Source organism: Pungitius pungitius, chromosome 1, assembly GCF_949316345.1.
Source record: "Pungitius pungitius chromosome 1, fPunPun2.1, whole genome shotgun sequence".
Taxonomy (NCBI): domain Eukaryota; kingdom Metazoa; phylum Chordata; class Actinopteri; order Perciformes; family Gasterosteidae; genus Pungitius; species Pungitius pungitius.
The window spans coordinates 22,642,589-22,660,235 of NC_084900.1; positions in this window are offsets into that span (position 1 = coordinate 22,642,589).

The following is a 17,647-nucleotide window of genomic DNA, read 5'->3' on the forward strand; positions in this document are numbered from 1 at the left end:
CTTTTAAGAATAATCCTAACCTTAACCATAACACCAGAAAAATGTATTTTTAACAAATCCTGACAACCTTGACAGTTACTTTGGGAATCACTGCTCTAACTTTTAGTATTTAATAGCATTGATGGAATGGATGTAATGTTGGCCGTGAGGGAAGGTCAAAGGTCAAACGTCACCCTGAGGTTCCTGGAAGTTAGGGTTGGGTGGACTTGTCAAAGGTAACAGTCACGTCATTGCTGCTGTGTCTCAGATTGGTTTAGCATAACTAGGAGTGGGAGACAGAGCCAAGAGAGTTGGTGTACAGAGAGAAGAGGAGAGGAACCAGGACATGGCCTTTGGTCTCCAAGTTACTCAGTAAGTGCAATTGTTTGATTGCGTAAGTGAAAAAGATGAAACGGATGAATGGATTTGTGCCATTCCCTTGCTGCTGCTCGCACAGCAGCTCTCTCGGCGCGCAGCGAGTCAGACAACCACGGAGCTAAGGAAGGACTTGCAGACCTGTCGTGATGCAACAGTACAAAGAGAATCAAGAGAGGAAGACACAGCAAAAAGTGTGGGATGCATGAGTGAGAAAGAGTTCGTTGAAGGGAGGGCTGATAGGACACAGGAGGCCAGAGAGGGGGGAGAGAGGGAGCGAATGTTACAACGGACGGGAGTCAGATGATTTGGGTACGGATGTCAGTTTGAGAGGGAGTAGGAGATAAAGAAGTGGTCAGACACATGAAGTGGACTTACAGTGAGGATAGATGTAGAGTGTTATCTGGTGAAGATCTAGTCGCCAGCTTTATGAGTAGCAGGGGAAGGACTGAGCGAAAGAGCAAAGGAAGAATGTAAGAGCAGTAGATCACATGATCTCTGTCTGGATGTTAAAGTCACCCAGCAGGAGAAGCAGAGGGCCGTTTTCTGGGAAGTTTGATGGCAGGACGTCAATTTTTCTTTAGGAAATCTCCCAGAGAACCTTGTGGACGGTAGAGAACAACAATGTTTAATTGCACCGGATGAATGACTGTCACAGCGTGGGACTCGATATTGCTCACGCCAAAACACAAAGAGACAAGAAAGAGACAATAATGTGGGGAATATCAATGCCTGGTCCGAAAATAAGATGAAGGCCAAGTCCTAAGGAGGAGGTAGGACTATGATTGATGATTTCTCCACCTTAACTATGTGGTTATTATTAACACCATGACAGTAAAGCCTCCCTTACTGATGGCTCCTTGGCTGAGAGTCAGTGACAGCACCAGTCTTTAAAGTTCGAAGGGCAACGCTCCTTTTGTAGGCAGCCGCCTTCTCTTCAATGAGATCAACTACAAAAAGGGACTGGCGCAATCCCTAAAACCTTAAGAGTACGTTGTATGTTTTGATGTCATGGTGACGAGATATGTTGCAGCAAAGGGCTGTTTCATTCGTATTTATATTTCAAGCTGTCAGACTCCCACACTCAACACTTGGAGTACCAAGTAACGTCAATTAAGTCCCTTAGGGCTCAGGGTTTAGGGGGATCATTGGGGTTTGGGCAAGGGAGTGTATGGGAGCAGAACGAGGCTTCAACACCAGGTCTTATTATCATTTCTTGATTTCATGATTGTATTCAGCGTAGTCAATATAGAAAAAGTTATCTTTTTCCCAGTTGTTTATTTTTATTTTGGGACAAGGCAGAATTAAAAAGCCAAACTAAAGTGATTGTTTGTAGGACATTTTCTGAGTGCATTCTGTTTAGTTGCTGATGGAGGACTGAAGCTGCTGCTTTTGTCAAAAGGAATTTGTAGATGTATTGTTAGCCGGGCCAGCAACACAGCTCTGTGGAGTGCAAGGTTTTATATGTGTTGAGTGTAGAGTTTGTAGCCAAATACCGTCTCAGCAGATCAAATGTCTTTCCTTGTCCTTCACAGTGGCTGCAGCGTACCCCAACAACTGCCACACTAACAAATCCAAGCCACAGTTGTGTAGTGTGAACCAGGCATAATGTGACACATTATTTTTCTTCGTCATCATCATCATCATCACATGCTCCAAACCAATGTTAATCGGAAAAAAGTGCGCACATGTGCGCCATGGCCCTGTTTTTATGTGAAATGGCTCATTTCCTTTTAATAGGTGCATAAGCCATATCCACTTGACATTTCAGTATTTTAAAAGGTTTCACTGCTACATGAATGATTTACCAGGGACTTTATTTTGGGGCGATTCTTCTAAAGAAAGCATAAGTACTGCAGAGAGAGCCCCAGCTGAGACACTGCTTTACCAATCAGTACAGCTCAGTGTGTGTTTGCAATACCCTGCGTCATATGACCCGCGTGGTGTGGTGAGGAATCACCCACAGGTTGTTAGCTATCGATCCAAGATTGAAATTGGAATAGGAAGACCAGTTCCAAGGAATCTTAATTAGCATTCTGAACATCAATACAGCGGCAAATAACAATTACACTTTCAAAACTGTGATTGTGTTAATTAATATCTAGTAAATGGATATTAGTAACCTTTGTATGAGAAAAATAACTATGTACAGATAAATTATATTTAGCCAAATCAACTCGCACTTCCAAACATAGTTTTATGCCACATGGACATTGTGTGCCACATGTTGCACGGGCTGCTGTTTGCTCAAAGTTAAGACCTTTTTAATTAATTTGAACTAATGAACGCATTTTAAGAAAGTTGTTAAAGCAGCAGTTGAAATATTTTTCCCCACTGAAAAGTTAACTAACATTATTGCACAGCAACCTTTGTAAATTAACATGTGTGATATAATTGATATAATATGTTATGAGTATGTTATGAATATGTTGGTAGGTCTTTTTTACATTATACCGTATTAACAATGTATGACTGATGGACAAAGCTCTAAGGATGGATGGACGTTTACAAAACTGACCTCATTATCTCATAGCGTGAACGCTTGTAAAGTTTGAAACAATGAAGTAAACACCTGCTTCAGTACAGTATATATCTTTCCCAGAAGGTCACAGACAGGAACTACAGGTGAATTGAACATGGACAACAGATCACAGGTGTTGCTGACCTCGTTGTCTTCACTAGCAGCTGCTGTGGGATTAAACTCTGCATTTCTGCGCAGGAAGAAGTTGATATATGAATATAAATGTTGGTATGAATTCTAAAATACAGAGCCTATACAAATGTCTATATACGACAGCATACACATACATATGATAATACATACAAAAAGTAGATAAGTATTAATAAATAAACCTATGCCATGTTTGATCAAATCTTGAGTGCTATTCGATTGCTGTTCAAGGGATTGATAATAATAACCAACTAGTCAAACAAGACAGAGGCTAAATTCTTAAAGTCGAAATTAAGAAGTTTCTAGTTAAGAAGAACCTTGCTTGGAAAACAAGTACTCTGATCTTTTTTAGGTCTGAGAGGTGCTACATGGTGGTGCTTGTTGCTTTCAAGAAGGAGAATCCTCCTGCGAGTTGTAAAGGACGTCAACTGAAGATTTACTTGTTTCACTAAAATAAGGATTGCACTGATCACAAATGGGATCATTTTAAGTAAGTAAAAGTTATGAAGACTTCCATGCTTTGGCATTACCAAACGTGAGCAACAAGTCATCCTCACTTTCCAATGCATGTCAATGTGACCTGTGTGTGCATGCTCATGCTAATGGTTTTCTTTACTAGCATGGGCCCTAGAATATGCAAAGTGTAAAGATTTAATTTTCCCCATTGAGGGATTAATATGGACTTTTTCTGCCTGTGATGAACCTCACATACAGAAATCCTCGAGAGGTGCAGAGAGGGACGTGAGGCAGGGTGAAGCAGTGAATCAAGACAGCGCTCTCACTATCAATGGAAAATAAGCATTCATCGATGGTTTGTGATTTATTCTTAATTAGGCACGGAGCTCTTACACACAACGATTGCTGGTTTTTAGATGTGACAGAAGCAACGAGGTATATCCGCAATCTTAAGGATAATCCTTCTAAATTGGAGAATATCGTCCTAACATATCAGAGCTACGGCGTCTGAGAAGATTTCTGATGATTATCACTAGGTTCAGCGTATTCACCAGTCCAAGAATGACTATTCTGCTGAGTGATCCAGATCATTAGCACGGTAGAAACGTGGGCTTTAGAAATGCTGCAGATGCTCTCTTTTCGACAGTAAAGGAAAACTTTCCTCTGAACTTTCCGCTGAAACTGTCCTTCATCACCCAACACACATGGGCCACCAGAAACATGCAACCCACTCCTGGCAGCTTTCTACGGTCACCCAATTTTCTTGCCAACCCAACCCAATAGGGGCTGTTAGACAAAACTCGACACTAGTGTAAAATCATCAAAAATGGATATTTAATGTTTGCAAACAGGACACAGAGTTCACACACATAGTCATGCGCCAAGGATCTATACTTTCATCTTTGTCACCACAAGATTCTAAACATCGACGCACAAACATCTTGATTTTCAGATCACCCAGAACATCACATGCCTCTATATGAAAGAGCACAGAGTTAAGGAGGGGCGGACCCCAGAGACGGACCACCCTTCCACGGAGGAACACGAAACGTACCCTACGACAACTCAGGAGATACAAACTCAAATCTCAGCACGGTTGTTTCGGCCTCTCCTCACAAGAGGATCGTCAGAACACGTCTCACAGTGGGAGGAGGTGTTCAAGCTGTTTTCGGAGAATGGCTCAGTTCCTTTAAGGTGGGAGCTTGATGACCAAATGACAAAACACTCAGTTTCCTAACTGCCCAGTATATCTGATTGGGAGAGGTCTGTTATGTTATTTCGGCATTGTGTTGAGCCCACAACAGATGTCATTAAATTGTCAAAAAAAATGAACTCCAAATATTTCAGATTTCTCAGCCCAAGCGCACTCCTGCATGTATACGGGTGGAAAAAACAGCTGTTGCGCAAGTTCAGACAGGATGAATATACTCATGTGTGACCAGGCCTGGAGCTTATTTCTCATACAATAACATGACAATCACTCCTCAGGCATATCCAATCAAATGTGTGCATTGCCATTTAAAGTGTGCATTGCCATTGAAAGCTGTTTCAATGCTCGGCTCTTCATCGTATAATATTTTTGAGTTATAATATTTCGAGTTATAATATTTGGAGTTATAATGATTTGAGTTCCACCTTGTTCGTGTCACGGTTTGGGTTCATGTCCTGTTTTAGTTTGAAGCGCCATGTCTCTTGTGTCCCCGGGTTAACTTCACTTCCTGCCTTGGCCTGTCATCCCCTGTGATTGTCTGCCATGTCCATGATTGTTTCCACCTGTGTCCAATCACCTGCACCTCCCCTGTGTATTCAAGCCATGTGAGTCCCTTGTCTCTTGTTGGGACAGGTGCACCTCCAGCCACCAGTCCAACAAGCCCCTGAAGTTCGCGGATGACACAACCCTCATTGGACTGCCTACAGGTGGAGTCTGACCATCTGGTGACGAGGTTCAGCCAGAGCAACCTGGTGCTCGACGCTCTAAAGACAGTGGAGATGGTTGTGGACTTCAGGAGGTACGCAGCCACACCTTCCCCCACCACCCTGTGTGACTGATGGCACGCACACCCATATGCTTGGGAACAACGGGGATGTGTGGTTAGTAAGCGTCTGTCATTTCTATAATTGTTGCAGTGTAGAATATATATATATATATATATATATATCTCAGAAGGTGGACTAACAAACTGAAAAATGGCCCGCTACAAGGGAGAAACCTACCCTATCCATGATCAACCAATTTCATGGTTTGAAATGTAAATTAATTGATGTATGGCTTCAACAATCAGTTTATCAAGATGCTGTAAAGACCCTTTGATTACCCTCAAGGCCGATATGCCAGATTTTCCTTATAAACTGACAGAAATGAGTAAGTGATGGAGATGACAGATATTCTAATGTGAATACTGGGGTGACCCATCCACTCAATTTACTATGAGTGGGTCAAAGCTCTCGGGAGGCAGAAGTGTGCCAGCTTTCAGGGATTTATAGTTACTATCTTTTCAAATGTTTGTTCTTCAAGATCAAGAGCACCAAGACGCAGATGTTTTCTCTTGTGGATTCATGTTACCATCTATAATTTACACAAGTAAAACAAAGTATATTGTAATTAACTGACCTTGCAGGGACAAAGTTTATTATTGGAAGAAACACAGATTCTAAGCTTGCTGTGGTCAGGGTTGGTAAACACAATAATTTAAAAAAATAGTACATGAAGGCCGCTGTGCTTGACTGCCAACTACTGTTCTGACTTTTTTCTAACCTTGAATTCCTACTGCGATTTTAAGTACAAAAAAATTTAATTACACTTCCACATTTTATAAATGATTTTGGAAAGCATTATGTATATAGACATTATTTGGTGCTTATTTCATTTAGAAGGTCAGCTGTGTTTTCATTAAATTTATCTGAAAGTAGACATGTTATTCAAGCTGAAGCAAGATCTTGAGATTGATTAGAGAATGAAAAATGATGTGTCCACCTGCCACTGTACGCTTTTGTGCAGCATCCCCATTTCCTTTTAGCAGTTTTCATTCAAATTTAAAATTAGTCTCTGAAAAACGTATTATGATGTGGTGCGGTGTTTGGGCCTGCAAATTCAATATGAGAATTCAACACACACATTCTACAACCACTTTCCTCTCTCCTACTGTTGAATTTAACAATGACTGTTACGTCCCCCAGCTCTGGTGCTTGTTGCTGCGTGCGTGCGTGTGCGTGTGTGTGTGGATTTACAGATAAGCCACACCTGAGCAGAGCCTGTGTCAGGGCTACAAAAGGCTTCCTGGACCATTTGCACGGGGAACCCTCGAGAGTCGAAGCCCGACCGTGCTTGTGATTAAGATTGCCGTTCAGCCGCCAACCCGGCAGTGGAGAACGTTCCGCACCCATTGATTTGTTTTGGGTCATTGGTAAACTTCAGTTAATATGTATTATATTTAATAAAATACCCCTAGATAAAGTTTGATGCGAGCTGATTTGTGTGCGTCTCTCATTTATGTTAAGGGTGGTGTCCGACCGCCCGTGACTTAGTGGGGGCTCGTCCGGGATAGGTTTTTGATTAATTCGGACTATAACGTTAAAAAGCTACAACATGTTGGTGAGTATTCTGGTGGGCAATCATGGCTGTATCTGTTTAGTCAATGTTTATTTTATTTTGGTGGATATCTCAGGAGGGGGCACTCTGATGCCTCGAGCTGAGCATACGTAGGTATTTAGAATTTTGTTTTGTTTTTCTGTATAATTAGTTAGGCAAAATGCTGTCCAACTACCCTGTCCAACTACCCTATCAGAATACCTCTGAGTTTAGCTGTATAGCTTGTGATATTGGGGCATATTGCCTAATTAGTGAGCGCTGGTATTCTGATAATATGGGCGTATTGGTTAAAAGTCGTGGTCGTTTGTAGCCATCTTGGGCTTTTGGTTTGACCACTTTTAGATATTCGCTACCTTGTAGCTTTGTTGCAGTTAAACTGCCCGGTGAGTGTTTTTTTTATTTTTTATTTACTATTGTTTTCCTGATTTTGGTGCGCACTTTAAGCGCCTTCTCGCAGTTAAAATCTTTTGTTATTGATTTCGGTGCGCGTTTTAACCGTCATTTTGCGTTAAAATGGCAACAGAGGAAGCATTTATTAACGAACCTTCTAATGAGTTACTTTTGAAGTTTTCGAAAGCAGTTGCTGAATTTGGCAGTAACTTATAAAGTTGAGCTCACTTCTGCTGAAAAGCGCGCCAAAGACGGCATGGGTATTCCTCCTGCAATGCGTTTTAGTCGGAAGGGCGCAGGAGGTTTACTAATTGCTAACAGTGGAGCAGAGCGGTGACTATGATGTGGTGAAAGCATCAGTTCTGAGGTGTTATCAGTTCATTACTGAAGCAAATCGACAGAAGTTTAGGAACATAAAACAAACTGAGCATCAAACTTTTGTTCTCATGTTGATTAAGAGAGAAGCAATGCTCTTTTCAGTGGCAGAATTGTAATTATTTTCGATTTTTTTCTGAACTCCTGTGTTCACATTGCCCTTTATATTGGCCTGTGAAGCTCTCTGAAAGTCTTGCCGAGCTGCATAATGTATTCTTTGAGAAACCTCCCCTGCTGCCACTCTTAGTAATTTTAGCTGCTGCAGGTGAAAAATAAAATCAAAATCTGCTGATTCAAAAATAGTGAAAGAAGTGCAAAGGAAAAGTACAAATATGACCGTGTTCAAGGTTGGTTTTCATCCAGAGAGACAACGTGAAGACGTTGGACTCCAAAATAATTGGACATTGCGTTCCCCAGAAGGAAGTAGAAGGTGCAACACCAACAAAATGTTTTTTTTTTTTTTTTTTTTTTGGAGGAATTCTAGCGTCCCTCTTATATCCAGCCGGCATTGCTGCAGTTCTTGTTATTTCCCATTTAAAGGGGTTTTCTCTTTTTTTCAAGGCATCTCACACCTTTACGGATCACGAATCAGGAAACGTTTATTGCCATTATATGTTAGACATGGAATTTGACTTGGCGGTTGGTGCATGACGGCAGACAGTACAATAATGGACAACAGACAACGTAGTGCAGGAATAAGATAAAAATATAACAAAATATATGCTATGGGTTAGTATGCTAAAGCTATGGGTTAGTAAGTTAAGAAATAAAGATAAAGTGCACCAGCTAACCGCAAGTGACAAGTGAAAGTTACAAAGTGTGCATGTAGAGAGTCAGTCAGGGGGGGCCCCCGGGCTCTGTTGATGAGCCTGTCTGCCGACGGGAATAAACTTAGTGTGACGGGAGGTCCTGATGGACCTCAGCCACCTACCGGATGGAAGGGGCACAAATGGCTTATGTCCGGGGTGAGAGGGGTCGGCTACAATCTTTTTGGCCCGCTTCAAAGTCCTGGAGAGACGGCAGATTGCAGCCAATCAACCTCTCTGCAGAGCGGATGACACGCTGCAGCCTGCCCTTGTCCTTGGCTGTGGCTGCAGCGTACCACATGTTGATGGAGGAGCAGAGGATGGACTCGATGATGGCCGTGTAGAAGTGCACCATCATAGTCTTCGACAGGTTGAATTTCTTCAGCTGCCTCAGGAAGAACAACCTCTGCTGAGCCTTTTTGGTGATGGAGCTGATTTTCAGCTCCCACTTGAGGTCCTGGATGAAGATGGAGCCCAGGAAACGGAAGGAATCCACAGTGGTGACGGGGGAGTCACACAAGGTGAGGGGGGAAGGTGGGGCTAAGTACTTCCTAAAGTCCACAACCATCTCCACTGTCTTTATTCCTGTAGTCCCTGTTCGTTATTCGTTCACTTTTATGTGCAAGTTAACCTTCAACACTGCAGCGTTGTAACTGTCAAAAATATCAATGATTATATTGTTGAGTTGATCAAGTTGAACAGAAATGTTGTTGCCACTTCTGGTTGCATAAAGCAAAGTGGTGATGTCCAAAATGCCAAACTATAGGTTCCAAAACTATAGTCCAAAAAGATAGAGCAAAAGCTTTTAATCTACCCATAGAAACACTTTTTTTATTTTATGGACTGGGTTATGTGAGTGGGAATAGTTGTTCTCGAGAAAGCTCAGTGAAGTGGAGTGGAGGGAGAATGTAAAGGTCACAAGCTGCTCTGTGCAGTGGATCCTCAGAATATAGTAATCCATGCTTCTGCAATCTTGATTACCTCTTTAAATACTGTTAACCCAAACCATAAAAGAGTCATGGCCTTTCATGATGGTACATAATTTCTGTGTGGTGCATCACACACAACGATGAAGACTTTAAGGCAGCAGTGTGATGTACTTGAAACATCACAATGTTATCCACAATCCAAAATAAAAAAACGGCAAACATTGTTTGTTTTACTGAAGAGATGAAATATTAAGAACGTGACAGCCTCTTAACTCTGCTTGAAAGCACTATTTCTAAAAATACTTTGACATACCTCAACCTATCACCATATAGTATTAACAACAATGCAAAACAGCAGGAATTTGAATTGTTTTACTTAATTACGCTTTTATGTTTATGTCTCTACTTCAACTTCAGCTTTTCCAATCTTTCAGCTAGAGACCATTTAAACTTTAAAATGTTGACACAAGTCTTAACAATTTCATTAAAAAAAACGCTTGTTTATCTATTAGTTTTTTCATAATCACTAATTTTGTTTCATTAGGTTTTGGGTCCCTAGAGTAGTCGTGGATTAAGCCTGTTCTGGATTAAACAAAGCAGATTGCAAAATTGGGCATTAGAGCTACTCCAGGACTAAATTGGACTGAATTGAAGCTTAAACTAATCTGCCAAGGAGGCAGGTTTAACTCCCGCTTAGTAGGCTAGGCTACTGTTTGTGAAACTGAGCTTGGATTGTTTGGGAGCATGGACTATTTGGAATATCTAAATGAGGACCAACATGCACGACAAAGGCCAGCCAGACGAATACTGCTGGATAGGAGTGATCCATTGAATCAGTTTGATGAAATAACTTTTCGAGACCGCTTTCGTATGCACAAGAAAAATGCATTGGAGATAATTACTTTGCTTGAGCCTAGACTTTCCTCTCTGTCTCAAAGAGGAAGGCCTGTGTCCAATCAACTGCAAATTCTGATCACTTTGAGGTTCTTGGCATGTGGAATCTTGCATCGTGAAACTGGTGATTTGTGTGGTGTCAGTGAACCAACTGTATGTAGAATAGTTCACAAAGTCTGCAGTGCCATTTGTGAACTGAGGAGTCTTTACATCAAGTTTCCTGATGCTGCTGGGCAAGCCAACTATAAAGTGCAATTCTATGAATATGGGCACTTCCCAGGAGTGATTGGCTGTCTAGACGCATGTCATGTTCCCATCAAGTGTCCATCAACTCTTGATGCAGAGGAATACAGGAATCGTAAGAACTGTTTTTCAATCAATGTTCAGGGTGTATGCACTCCTAATTTGGAGTTTTCAAACATTGTTGCCCGTTGGAAAGGTGCAACCCATGGTTCAAGAATTTTTCTCAACTCTTCATTGTGTGCACAATTTGAGAGAGGACAACATAGTGGACTACTACTTGGTGATAGTGGATATTGTCAGAGTAACTATTTATTCACACCACATCTAAATCCCACAACAGCTGAGCAGCAAAGGTACAACGGAGCTCATATCCGTACTAGAGGGATGATTGAGCGTATGTTTGGAGTATGGAAAACTCGATTCCAGTGCTTATGAAATACGCTTCGTTTCAAGCCAAGAAGATGCTGCAAAGTGATCATTGCTACAGCTGTGCTGCACAACTACCTGAAGCAGCATGGCTGTCCTGATCTGCCAATGGAAGATCAGGATGATGCAGATGTGCCCATGGTGGCAGAGGGAGCCAATGACCAGCGAGGACTTGCACACAGAGCTGCTTTCACAGTGCAGCACTTCAGCATTTAAATATGGAATGTATTCATTAAGGTATGGTTTTGCTTGCATACTGTTTCTGTACAAAATTACAATAATGTAGCAAAATTAAACGAGTGAACCAAGGCTGGTTAAAATGTAGTTTGTGATGATTAATACTCACTCACATGCCAAATGACAATACATTTATTTTTATTTTTCACAATTCCTCATATTCACCATGGCTACTGGTATGCAGAATTCTTTTTGGAGCATAGCCCTCTCTCCCAATTTCATATCCAGTTCAACCTCTAGAATTCTCATTTTCATTTCATGTTCTTTTAAATATTCAGTTTTACGCTCATGAAATTCTCTGGCTAACTTTTCATGCATAGTTATCTTTTTTGGTCTCTGTTGGATGGTAGCAGCTTCAGCTCCCAGGGGTGCCAAATTCACCCTTTGAAACATGAGGGCCTTTTTCGTGTATTGGTGGATAAAGGGAGTCCTACAAGTAGTTGTTTTTCTGAGAGTTAAAGCACACATCCTGTTTGAAGTAAATTCCCAAATTTGTTACAGTGCTCCTGGATACCAAAGAAATTCCATCCAGAGAAACTATATCACAGACGACTGACTTTGAATGCGCTGTGGGCCCAACTAAAATCAATTGGATGAATAAGACTTCAACCAGCTGTGTGCGGTTCCTTTGATAACAATCAGATGTTCTCCACAGATGTTGTTTGCAAAAGAAAACTACAATAAGCACTAAATATGGACCAATTGTCAGCGAACTCAGCCCAGAAATATCCACAAGCCTTTCCTTTACTTTAATTCCTGAATGGTGACACTGGAATTAGACTTGTTTTTCCAACGCTGCTGAAGTCTTTCCTGCTGAGTCGGGTGCACTCTGCTTTTGTTCCTGGTTGTAACTTAAGATGTTTTCAATATTTTAGATTTGACTAATTGATGCAAATAATCTTGTTGCATCCCATAACGCAACTTGATTTGTGTATTATCGGAAGCTAAAAAGGTAATTTCCCCTAGAAATATATATTCAGAAGAAATATTTAAATGTCACTACCAACTTTAAACAAAATAAACACCAATGTAAATTCTTAATTTATTAAGGACGCATATAGAAATGAAATTGGGTTTCCCCTGTTACGATGTAATAGTATAAAAACAAATACGACAAATCTTTAAAAACTTGTAACACAGAAAAAGCCCACATACATAAGATAGGCCATGGTGTGTAATGTAAATAGTTGATGCAGAGTCAAATGGAGGTATGGATAGGCTCCAGTATCTTGAGAACCGTGGAGGCAGATGGTCGGGGTCACTGGAGGTTTTGCGGGATAATCACACACCTTGTGTAGATAATAAGCAACGCTGTACAATGTGGAATTGATCATTTCAGAGGGAGACGTGTTCTTTGCTTTTACTGATTTTTGTTTTTATTTCTGAAGCACTCTGTTGAAAAAGCACTATAGCTCTAATAATAATATTAATATATCATTGTTCGCTCGGTGTGACCTATGCAATTAAATTGCATAGGTCACACCGAGTTGTAATTGCTGTAGACTTTTGTGTTGGATCTGAAAATACAAATTCAAGATCAGAATTTGATAGGAAACATTGTTGATGGATGATCTGACTGATGTGCCTTACAAATGAGGCAATGGGAGAAATATTTCCTCTAACAATGTCATGTTTTGTTTCGTTCTGCAGCGAGGCCCAGGCAACTCTGGAGACCACGTCGCTGCAAACTACCTGGGCGGGGTTTGAAAGGCGCCATGCCATCGTTCCAACAGTCCATTAATCCGAAACCCTAATCAGTGTGATAAGATGCCGGTTGTCGGCGGCATGGTCTGTGCTCAGCTGCAGGGGCGAGATGTGTGGGAGTGGTTTGGGGGAACAGCGCCAGGGTAAATTGGAACAGCTGCAACCTGTTGCCAATCATCCTTTTGCGTTTTAAGCAGGCTGGAGCTTTGGTAGCAGACAGAGAAAGGATATTTGTTCTAAAGTGTTGCTTTGTCCACAAGGACGAACACAAAGTGATGACCCCGTGAACCAGTGGCAGCAGGTGAATAGAGGGCAATGGGGCATCGCCCCACCTGGAGCCCAAAAGAAAAACAAAACATAATATTAAATCATAAAAAATGTCAATATGTGTGTTTCTGAAACATGGAAGTATTTGTAAAATATGATAACTACGCAAAATATTTGCTTCTGCTGTCATATGCACGTCCTGTCATCATGCGTGTTTTAGCATCACAATGGGAAATCTAGAATGTTAAATGCTAAAACCACCCAAAACCTCACTTGTAAAAAAAAAAAAGAAAATCTGAATGAAATTGCATTTGTTTTATTATTAATTATAATACGGGTAGAGGAAATTCTGCATTCTGATTGGTTGAGAGTGGCTTACGAAGTGAAATAACAGTTAGATTTTGCGGCACTGTCATTTCAGCCTTTAGACCAGTGTCAATTGCCAAAAAAAGACCCAGAAATGCCCCAAATGATGAGCGGTTTGGGGCAATGCGAGCTATCGCAACGGATTTAGGGCAGTTTTTATGAACAAATGAATCTCCTCAAATCCCGAGCCGTATGGAATCGGACCATTATCTGGGTGTAACGTTGTTTCGTTTGAGACGAGCCGTTGGGTTTCAGTGAGCCACCTGGAAAAAACATTTCCCAAAGGCGTCCTGTCCCCCAACAATTGGGTGATTTCTTCTCCGGTCCAAGCATCACGACCCACTCCATAAAGTTTATGTCTAACCAATAAAGTGTCTCAGTGGTGTACCACACGACCATGTATTTTCATCACTTAAAGGCAAATTGTATTGAGTATTGTTGCAATACTGCTCAAGTGGGAGCACGGAGGAGGACACAGAGATAGAGGAGCGGGGGAGAGGAACACCTCACATCACTTGAGATGCAGACTTATTTTGTAGATACTGAGTAGCCTGGCAACATAAGAGGGTGCACAGCAGTGTGTAATATATTGGTGAATATTAACTGCTGAACCTGTGAATAGCAGTGAGTTATAATGCTACAATGGACTAAAGACCCACATGTCAGAGAAGCCGTCCTTTGCATTGCTCCCCACGCCCACTGCTTTGAAAATACACACGCACATGTAACCTAGCTAATTTTTATTATGTGAAAATTAGGTCATTGTAGGGGTCAACAGTGGGCAGGAGCTGGACCTATGAGCCTGGAGTGTTGAAATCAGCTGACAAAAAGTTGTTCGTTGTAAAAGTTTAGAGCTGGTAGTTTAAAAAAAAAAAATCGGCACAGGCATACAGCTGACTTTAAACAAAAAACAAAACATCCAAAAAGCCAATAAAAAATCCCAAAAGCCTGACACTATCAAAAAGGAACAGGCCATAAGTGATAACATGGAACAGAAAAAGTGTGGACCGTAAACACTCAAACTCCTAGTTAACATAAGGTCAGTTTGTTGATAATCCGACAGTGGTTGCTAAACGGTTGGGGCAAAGTAGTAGTAGTGGGGCGAATCAATGAATGGATCGGGAATGGTGTGGGGAAAACAACAGGCCAGAAACTAAACAAAGACAGTAATTGTTGAGCCATGAGTATGGTAGGAAAATAAGACTAAGTGAACCTAGATGAGTTGATCTAATTCACCAATCATCACAGGTGTTGCATTACATCTACATTATAATATTTGTATTATGGTCAGCCTCTCCAGTTAAGTCGAAAGCAAGCGTTATGCAGCTTTAGTAGACAAAGATGCAGCAGATACACATTTCACTATGATGCTTCTTCAGGAAATTAGTGGACATTTCTGCCATTATGCTTGGAACACTCTTGATAATGGAGACCCTCGATTAACTCCATGGTCACAAGCCATGGTTGGAGAGGAGAAAGCATAATTACCTGAATAGCAGGCCTCCATGGAATCACAGCTGTGTGTGTTTGCTTGCATGAGATCCAACACTGAACTGTGCAGAATGTCCAAAAGAGAACATTTAACACTGATGTGAAAAGTAATCACTTGCTTTATAATGCAACAAAGAGGAAGGCCAAATCACCAATGTCTTTATCTAAGAAAGCCACTTGCTGTTCTTTTGCTGATCTTTTTCACTATCTCTGTTCACATACTGGAACAAGGAGGATATTCAGAATGTTACCATGGTAACCAGGAACTAGAAAACAACATCATTGTTCAAACTTCCAATTTTCCAACGTTTCCTTTGATGTTTATTTCGCTTAATATTTCTGATAATTATGTGAAGATGTGTTTGGCCATTGAAATTGAAGTTTGTGTCCAGACTGAATAAACATTGTTTGAATAGCTACATGTATATTTATCTATTTCCCTGCAATTACAAAATTACTGTAAAATGTCTTTTTTTGATTGAACAACTAAGTATTGTTTTTTGTAAATTATGTTTATTACATTGCACATGACATTTTGCATCGCCCCCCCCCACACACACACACACGCACTTTAGGTCCTACACCCGAATTCCCTCCAACACAGAACAAATCACATCGCCTCAAATGCCAAAAAGTGCATTACAGTATAAGTAGAATTTGAATTTCTCAGTGTGCCTTCTCCATCTTTAAGAAGAACACCAGGTCCTTTGACCACATGAATGTGTTTGGGTCTGCTTCCTGTTTTATTTTGTAGTTTCTTGTCTCTTGTGTCCCTGGGTTAGCTTCACTTCTTGCCTTGTCCTGTGATTGCCGGATAGGTTGGAGCACCTCTCGTTTTTGGATTAAAGGGCCTTTTTGAAAACCTGAAGACCCTGCGTCTGAGTCCTCCCTTCCTCCGCACCAGCAGCACGAACCCTGACAGAAGAAGTTGGCTTAGGTGACTTCCAGTCCAGGGCAGCAAAAGCTCATTTAACAATACCGTTGGCGGAAACATGTTGCAAAAAGTGTCTGCAGACATCAGACACATGTTGGCTGATACTGTAACACATTGTGTAGAAACTACCGCCTAGTGGTTAGAAAAATTAGAACAATTGGACAAATTAAAAAAATAAGGTTCTGCTTTGATGCTTAGTGTGTTTAACTGTATTTTTACTGAAGCGTATGGATATTTCTTCCGTCACTACACCTGTCACCAGCCTTTTGTATTCAGAGGTACTACATCTCTTCAAATCTCTTCCTCTAACATCGCATTCAGTGGTAGTTTGGCTCCATCTAAAGTATGAGGGTTGCCACTGAGAGAGAAATGAAAGGAAAAAGAGGGAGTAAAAGATTCATCAGACACACTCAAGGACCAACATTTTGTATTTATAAAGCCACAGGTTAATGCAGCAAAACACAACGGTGCTTTGCCCTTTCAAAATCTGACTTGTCCAATTTCTTTATTTGTAATCATTGTTTTTTCTTAACTTAAAATACCAATAAAGTATAGGAAAGCTTCAAGCAAATAAACCACTTAATCATTTAAATACATTTGTGACTATAAGACTACAAGACTGTTAAAAAATGAGCATACCTGAAGACAAGTATTTTTATTATTTGTTGGTCATATCTGATTATTTTGCTCCAAGTCAAAGATTTACTTGCTGTCCTTTTGTTTAGCCACATTGCTTGTGTGTGTGTGTTGTGTTGTGTTGTTCAGGGCCTTTGCATGTGTTGCGGGCAGGCTTCATAAAACACGTCAGCGAGGAACCCAGTGAGCAGTACTGGAACTTATGTGATCCAATAGCAGTCATGGAACTGCGTCCACTCTGCGGCCAGCTTTCAGTTTCTGAGAAGAAGCACTGTTTGAAGTTGATGGGCAACAATAAAGGCAGCGGAACAAAGGCTGGAGGAGGGACACAGAAGTATAGAATGTTGCATCCAGTTTTAACTGGGTTTTTCCCAAATTGTTGCTTTGTGCTGAACCTATTGGGAGGTAACGTGTGTATCTCAGAGTAGGCTCACTTGCAGAAGTAAGAATGATTCACAAGCTTTGAAAAACGCATTTGATCCTGTTGTTTTTATTGACAGCTCACTTTGCAGTCCTTTTAACCTGCAAGCTCAATTGGGTACAAAACATTTTGAGCATGTAGAGATTAATTGGAGCCTGTGGCACAGTGTTGGAGTGGGTGAGCCTTCCATCAAGTTGCACTTCGACCCCCAGCTGTGCTTGTCCATTTCAATGTGTCCTTGGGCAGGACACAGAACCTCAATTTGCTCCTGTAGGCTGTGCCAGCAGTTTGTGAATGTTGGAGTGTTAGTCCTAATGGGCGGGTGGCACATTGCCACAGTAGCCCCCGTCATCAGTGGATGGGTGAGTGATGGCATGAAGTGTTAAAACGCTTTGAGTAGTCTAACGAATAGAAACGGGTTGTACAAGCAATCCATTTAATTCAATTTGTTATAAATC